At 37.5% G+C, this 8,521-nt stretch overlaps 1 pseudogene; it reads left to right on the top strand.

The window, feature by feature from the left end:
- LOC111721406 lies at nucleotides 1–7,397 on the top strand (annotated as a pseudogene).
- Nucleotides 7,398–8,521: the final 1,124 nt, after the last annotated feature.

Raw genomic sequence — 8,521 nt, 5'->3', positions numbered from 1 at the left:
ATGGTCGCTGCTCGTCACTTCTTAGTGGTCGCCGCGATTTTCTCGGTATCGGAGGTGTCCCAGGGCGCAGGCAGGTCTGGGAGGTGGAGGGGAGAGAGAGAGAGAGAGAGAGAGAGAGAGAGAGAGAGAGAGAGAGAAAGAGAGAAGAGAGAGATTAAGAGATTGGCTACTTCAACTCCTTCTTCTTCTTTCAATCCCTTGAATGCACAGAGAGGTATAGCTGGTAGACACTTTTAGAATCGTTTAGGCTATTCCTAATCCCCATCCCTATCTCCATTCCCCCCTTCCCCCCTTCCCCTGCCTACCATTTAGTAGTAAAAGAAAGAAGTCCAGAAAGGGGGGGGGCAGGGTGACTGAATTGAAATTAGAATCCAGGACTTCCTTCCCCCAACTCTCTCTTCAGGCCTGGGAACCCGTGCTAGAAGATCGTGTGTGTGTATTATAGCTTTTTATTGATAGAACATATGCGTGGGTAATTTTTACAACATTATCTTGCACTCTCTTTTGTTCTAGAACATCTGTACATTCTCCTCATTTCATGAGACTGGTTTGAGGTTTTGTTTGTTTTTGTTGTTTTTGGCAGGGAGCCTGGGAGAAGAGTTAGATTAAAGGATATTTTGTCCCTGAATTGCTTCTGGGAGGTAGGTTGGGGGCAGCCAGAGTCCGGCTGAACAGAGAGAGGGAGATAAGCTTAGAGGTACGGAGGAAAGAGTGGGCTCAGAAAGTGTGGGTCATTTCCAGATACCCCAGTCAGCGAATAGTTCTCTCAATTAGGAATCAGGAAAATTTTGGTTCAAATCTGGCTTCAGACACCAAGCTTTCTAGAAGTTTATGTTCTTTAAAACTTGCTTTTATTACTATCTTAGGTTTTTACAACACTTAAATTTCTCAATATATCTTTCCCTTTTTCAGTCCACAGAGTACCATCCCTTATGACAAAGAATAATTTTTAAAAGGGGGAAGGGGCAGCTAAGTGGTGTAGTGGATGGAGCACCAGCCCTGGAATCAGGAGGACATGAGTTCAAATGTGACCTCAGACACTTAATACTTCCTAGTTGTTTGACTCTGGGCAAGTCACTTGACCCCAATTGCCTCAGCCAAATAATAATAATAATTATAAAGGGAAATAAATCATTCAATGACACTAACCAATACATATTGAACAGTTTAACATGTGCAGCGTGGTATTTCACATCCATCTTGATGCAAAGAAAAAAGAAAAGCAAAACTTTAAAAAAATTTATAGTTGAACAAAACCCATGTTGGCCATCTCCAAAACTGTACATTCTAGGTCTCCAGTCTTTAATCTTTTTGTCAGGAGGTGGCTGGCATGGATTATTGTTGATTTACTTCTTCCTTTCATTGTAAAACTTGTAGAAGTTATTTGCACATATCATCTCATTACTCAGTTCCTAACAATCAATTTTACTATTGAGTTGAAACTGCCCTTTTCAAGGTTGTCAGTGAATTGTAAAATCTGCTCATCTTTTCTTAGGTCTTATTTTCCTTCAACTCTGTAGCTTTTGAAGTTACAGAAGAACTACTGGTATAGACTGGAAAATCCAGGGTCACCCCTTCCACCTCATGATAAATAAGGCTTTGGAAGAGGGTTCTACTGTATGAATTTTTTATTTTATCTTATTTTTCCAAATACATGAGTAGTTTTCAACATTGATCTTTGCAAAACCTTGAGTTCCAAAATTTTCTCCCTCCCTCTCTTCTCCCCTCCCCAAAGACAGCAAGCGATCCATTATGGGTTAAATGTGCAGTTCTAAAAAAATTTCCATATTCGTCAAATCAAAGGGGGTAAACCACAAGAAAGTAAAAAAAAAAAAAAAAAAAAACAAAACAAGCAAACAAACAAAAAAGGTGAAATTCTATGCTTCCATCCATGTTCAGTTTTCATAATTGTCTCTGTGGAGATAAATGGTATTTTCCATCCCAAGTCTATTGGAATTGCCTTGAATTGCTGCTGAAAAGAGATACAGCTGATTATCACAATATTGTTGTTATTGGGCTCTCTTGGTTCTGCTCACTTCAGTCAGCATCAATTCATGTAAGTCTTTCCAGACTTTTCTGAAATCAGTCTGCTCATTATATCTTATAGAACGATAATATTTCATTACCTTCATATACTATAACTTATTCAGCCATTCTGCAACTGATGAACACTGGATTAATTTTAATAAATAATTCAAATTTCCCTCATTTGACATATTGTCAAATTTTTTTTATTATGACCTTGACAAACATGAACATTTCCATATGTAAAAGATAGAAGAAGACTGGAAATAAAACCATCCATTTTTGTTATGTAATACTTGTTTTTAAACTATATGTGACATTTTAATAGCTTAGAGTAGTGAATAGAGAGCCACTCTGTTATCCCATGCAATGAATCATCATTGGAAGGACCTCTGGATCTTATTCAACCCCTTCCCTTTAAAGTTATAGAAATAAAGGTCCACAGAGGAAGAAATTCTGTTTTTAAATAGTATTTTTTTAAAAAAATATACATACATACATACATACATATATATGGTTTTCAGCATTCATTTTTGTAAGATTTTGTATTCCAGATTTTTTTCTCCCTTACTCCCTTACCTTCCCCCTCCCCAAGACAGCAAGCAATATCATATTGGTTATGCATGCACAATACTTTTAAATATTTCCATATTTTTCATGTTGTGCAAGAAAAATCAGACCCAAAGAGAAGAAATCATGAGAAATAAAAAGCAAAAAAAAAGGTGCAAATACTATGCTTCAATCCACATTCATTCTCCATAGTTCTCTCTGGATACAGACAGCATTTGAGGAAGAAATTCTTAACAAAACCTCACATTCAAGCACGTAGCCCTTGCCCTAAGTACCCAGCATGATGCTTCTGAAAACAAAAATGAAAATAATAATTTACTTTTCTGTTGTGCTATCAACACAGCACAACTTTTCCTTATAACAGCCCCAGGCAGGGAAGTAGGGCTAGTATTATTATCTTGTAGATGAAGAATCAGAGTTTGTGGTTTCAAGTTCACACATTCAGTCTATAACCTTTGAACTACAGATTCTTTAGCCTATTACTTGCTATTACAAAGTTTTGTCTCCCCACTCTGGACCTCTGCGGGAGAGCTCATTCTCTCTCTCTGTGTTAGCCTCAATTCTCTCTGCATTAACCTCTGTCCTTGGTCCTGAAAGGTTTGGCAGGTAAGTGGGTAGTCTCTGGTTCAGGTGCTTGGTTCATTTTTTAGCTTATTCAAAGACATGCACCTCTCTCCTCATTGGCACCTATACTGAGCCCACTTCCAGAAACAATACCTCAAGCACCAGGAAAGGAATACTTTCTGCTTTGGGATTTGGAACTACAAGCCCAAAAATGTGATGCTGAAATTTTCTCTAAAGACCAATCCCCTGAGTGAGGAAGAGCTCCTCTTTTTCTGGAATACTCAGGATATGGAAAAGAAGGAGAAGCCAGAATTTATGCAGTTGATGGAGAGTCAGGCAAATTTCACCTTGATTCCTATAATCCAATTCTAGAGACATAATCTTTTTGGAATATCATGTCATCTCATCATTGTGTCTGACCTGGCTAATTTCACAGAAGCAGAGCTCCTTCTCCATGTAAAAACATTCAGCCCTCAAGAAACATCTCAGAAGATAGATCAATTTTTACATCTAGGCAAGTTGAAGGTGAAAGTGACTTTTAACTGCTTTGTCAGGGTTATTCCCTTTTTCTGTGGCTTTAGAGTATTTCAAATAGCTTGTGTTTGAGATAATCAGTCTTTATGGGAAGATAGCAATGGCCATGTCTGGGTAGAGAGAAAGAAGAGGATTTCATTCTATTCCATTCTAATTCAGTACAGTCTAGTCCAAAAATTGTTTCATAGAATTGTAGATTTTCAGAACTGGAAAAGTCCTCTGATTTTACTTTCCCCAACTTTGACCTGAGCAAGAATCCATTTTCTAAAAGCTTATCCTTTGCTAGTACTCTAAGATTTATAATAGATTTTAATTACAAGCCCTGTCACAATAATAGTTAACATTTACATTGCACTTTAGATTTATAAAGCACCTCATAAATATTATCCCATTTTCTCTTCCCAATTCTGGATAGAGTGGATAGAGGTTGGCTCTGGAGTCAGGAGAAAGTACATGCAAAGATAATTTACAACATTCACCCTTGCAAAATCTTGTGTTCCAAGTTTTTTTTCCCCTTCCTCCCTTCTCTTCCCTAGCCAGCAAGTAATCCAATATAGGTTAAACATGTGCAATTCTTTTAAACATATTCCCACCTTTATCATGCTGCACAAGAAAAATCAGGTCAAAAGGGTGAAATGAGAAAGAAAAAAAGCCTTGTAAACAAACAACAACAACAAAAAAGGGAAAAATACTGAGTTATAATCCACATTCAGTCCCCTCTCTCCATGTACATGGCTATATCCATCATAAGTCTATTGGGATTGGCCTGAATCACCTCATTGTTGAAAAGAGCTAAGTCTATTGAAGTTGATCATCACGTAATCTTGCTGTTGTTATGTACAATGTTCTTTTGGTTCTACTCACTTCACTTAGCATCAGTTCATGTAAGTATCTTCAGGCCTTTCTAGAATCATCCTGCTGATCGTTTCTTATAGAACAATAATTATCCATAACATTGTCATGACCACAACTTATTCATGCCCAATTGATGGGCATCCATTCAGTTTCCAGTTTCTTGCCCTTACAAAAATGATTGCCACGAATATTTTTGCACATGTGGGTCCCTTTTCTTCCTTTAAGATCTCTTTGGCATATAAGCCCAATAGAAACACTGCTGGGCTCAAAGGGTATGTGCAGTTTGATAGCCCTTTGGGCATCATTCCAAATTACCCATGGTTGGATCAATTCACAACTTCACCAACAATGTGGGATGTTTTTCCATACCCTCTCCAACATTTATCATTATCTTTTCCTGTCATCTTAGCCAATCTGAGAGGGATGAAGTGGTGCCTCAGAGTTGTCTTAATTTGTATTTTTCTAATCAATAGTGTTTTAGAGCATTTTTTCATATAACTAGTAATAGCTTCAATTTCTTCAACTGAAAATTGCCTATTCATTCCTGTTTCCATTTATTAATTGGAGAATGGCTTGTATTTTTATAGATTTGATTCAGTTAACTATGTATTTTATATACAGGAACACTGGCTCTAAAAACTGTTTCCCATCTTTCTGCTTTCCTTCTAATCTTTTCTGCATTGGTTTTCTTTGTGCAAGCCTTTTTAAATTTAATGTAATCAAAATTATTCATTTTGTTCTTTATTCATATATTTTTTAAAATCTCTTGTTTGGTCATAAACTCCTCCCTTCTTCAATGATCTGACAGGGATCCTATCATTTGCTTTCCTAATTTGCTTATAGTATCACTATGTCTAAATCAAGAACTCATTTCAATCTTACCTTGGTATAGCATGTGAGATGTTTGTCTATGCCTAGTTTCTGCCATATTATTTTCCAGTTTCCACGGCAAGTTTTGCTGTATAGTAAGTCCTTGTGCCAGAAGTTAGAGTCTTTAAGCTTATCAAACACTAGATTACTATAATGACTGACTGTTATGGCTTATGTACCTACTCTATTCCATGAATCGACTCCTCTATTTCTTAGTCAGTACCAAATGATTTTGATGATTACTTCTTTATAATAGTTTTAGGTCTGATACCACCAGGCCGCCTCATTTCACATTTTTCCATTAATTCCCTTGATATTTTTTATCTTTTACTCTCCCAGATGAGCTTTATTATTTTTTTCTGGCTCTATAAAATAAATTTTTGGCAGTTTAACTGATATGATACTGAATAAATAAATTAATTTAGTTAGTATTGTTATTTTTATTATATTAGCTCAGCCTACTCATGAACAATTGATATTTTTTTCCAATTATCTAGATCTAACTTTATTTCTGTGGGGTGTTTTGTCATTTGTTCATAGAAAGCAATTTTTTCAAACATAGATTTGACTATGGTGTAGGGTTTTTTTGGTGAGGCAATATGATTAAGTAACTTGCCCAGAGTCACAAGCCAGGAAGTGTTAAGTGTCTGAGGCTGCATTTGAACTCAGTTCTTCTGATTCCATGGCCAATGCTCTATCCACTGCACCATCTAGCTGTCTCCAGGTCTGACTCTGTTTTGAGTTACTCATTGCAACCTTCACCCTAATCAACTCCAGTGTCTCCCTGTCATTTCCAGGATTAATCAGAAAATTCTCTTTGGTATTTAAAAAATAACTTGCTCCCCTCCCCCCCCAAAAAAACTTTTAGCCTTCTTATACCTTACTCCTTTTGATATTCTCCAGTCCAGTAACAATCTTTTTTGCTGTTCCTTGCCTAAGACACTCTATTTCCTGATTCTGGGATTTTCACTGGTTGTTCTCTATTCATTCGTGTATTGCTCTCTCTTTTCACCTTTATCACTCTGACTTCTCTCTTTCTTCACCTTTACCACTCTAACTTCTGTCAGTTCTCAAAGAAAATCCCATCTTTTGTGGGATCCCTCAATGCTGGTGCCTTCTGTCTGAAGGCATTTTCCCATCTATATCTTATTTGTATGTGATTCTTTGCATGCTGTCTTGTCCATTAGGTTATGAACTCCTTCAGGGCAGAGATTGTTTCCACCTTTCTTTGTATCCCAGAGCTTAGTACAGTGCCCGACACATTGTAAGTGCTTTTTGATTCAGCCACATCCTGGACAATATGGACAATAAATAGAGAGGTCATGCAATTAGAGCAGGAGGAAATTTAGCAGTCATTGGATTTTAGATTTAGAGCTGAAGGGAGAGAAAGGAAGAGTCATCTACTCCAATTCTCTCACTTTTGATGTAAGAACTATATTACTGAGAGGTGAAGAGGACAGACAAGTAGCAGAGCCAGGGAAATTACCTGGGGAGGGGAGAGATCAATCAGTATGGACTGATGGTCCTGAGGAACTGTCCTCAGTACCATCTATGTTTAGGGCTGTATTTGCCCTCTCCCTTTTCATGAAGATTCTCAGCCCCACAGGATTTGGATGTTGGGCAGGGCTCAGAAGGCTGCCATGGCCTCTCCCAACACAGTGTACCTCTCCTGTACCCTCACTCTGACCGTGATGCTCTTTTTCTCTCTAGCTCAGCCCGAGATTTTAGATCCCATGTTGGTCAGACCTTCTCCAGTCTGGGGAAAGTGTGACTTTGACATGTAGAATTCACTCCTTCATTTCCAGAACTATCAAGATTACTTGGTATAAGGAGAGCAGACTGATGCTGGATGGCATTGAGACATTGGAAGCTGTGGAGACCCCGGAGGATGGGCTTTTCTACCCATGCACCAGCAAGATCCTCTGCAAGATGAATTGTATAAAATCATGCATGTAACAAATGGCAGAGTTAATATTAAAACCCAGGCCAAACATTGGTTTTGGAATCAAGTCCTCTTGTTCCATTTTTTCTAAATTGGAAAAAAATGAATGCCTCAAGCAATGTGGCAGTAATTTGACCTAGTAAAATTCTTTAATTTATTATTTATTAATGTGGTTTGTGAACATTAGAAAGAGAAGAGGTGAGCATTGAAAATCAGCTTGAGCACATTTTGAAAGGGTTATTAGATTAATAGATTATTGGAGGGGACTCAGGAATTCTATTCAATTCAACAAAAAACATCATTAAGCCCTCATAATATGTTAACTTCATCCCATAGCTCACTGATTGGGGGCTCTTTCTCACTGGCAAAGATCAGTGTCCTGTGTTGGTGAGGGGCTGATTGAATTAGGCAAGAACCGAGAAAGGTTGGGGTGGGGGGAGAAAAATATGGAATACAAGTTTTTGCAAGAGTGGATATTGAAAACTTTTTTTGCATGAATTTTGAAAAATACATTACAACAATAAAAAAGTACAGGAAAGAGGAGGGGTTCACTTTCTGAGCTTGGGAGTATTTTCAAATCTCTTTAGTCTCTTTATGTTCTTCTAGCTTCCAGCTTGAAGAGAAAAGATGGCAATTATCAACAATTCTTTCAGGTTGTTGAAGGAAAAGACACTGGAAAGGAGCTCACATGAGAGGAATAGGCAGTTTTCATCATGTCCCTATCCTAAGTTTGTTTTACTAGAGATTTTGGGGAATTTCCCCTTGAATGAGATCTGGTACTATCTAGGTGAAGTTAATGACCTTGCTCCCAGTAGGACAGCTCCTTTGTTATATTTTGACCAATATATAGTCTCTTAACTATAGTCTCTTTGAGTTCTGATTTTTGTTTTTCTTTTGCTATTGACTTGGATTTCTTGGATAATTGATATGTGTATTCATTGTGGAACTGGTATTTGGTGAGAAAGAAGTCAAGTCTTGAATATAAGACTTGGGCTCCTGCTTTCCCCATTAATGAAACAGTAGTCAAAAGTTAACTTGAACCTGAAAACCACATCCTCTAATAATATTTTAGAGAACATAGATATAATTCTAGACTTGTTACTCCCTTTCTGAGCGAGTGAGCAGAATGACCAAACTTTTGACCTCAATTTTTCTAGCAGG

Source organism: Sarcophilus harrisii, chromosome 6, assembly GCF_902635505.1.
Source record: "Sarcophilus harrisii chromosome 6, mSarHar1.11, whole genome shotgun sequence".
NCBI classification, from domain to species: domain Eukaryota; kingdom Metazoa; phylum Chordata; class Mammalia; order Dasyuromorphia; family Dasyuridae; genus Sarcophilus; species Sarcophilus harrisii.
Note: the sequence above shows the minus strand (reverse complement) of the source record. Positions and strands in the feature narration are given on the sequence as shown.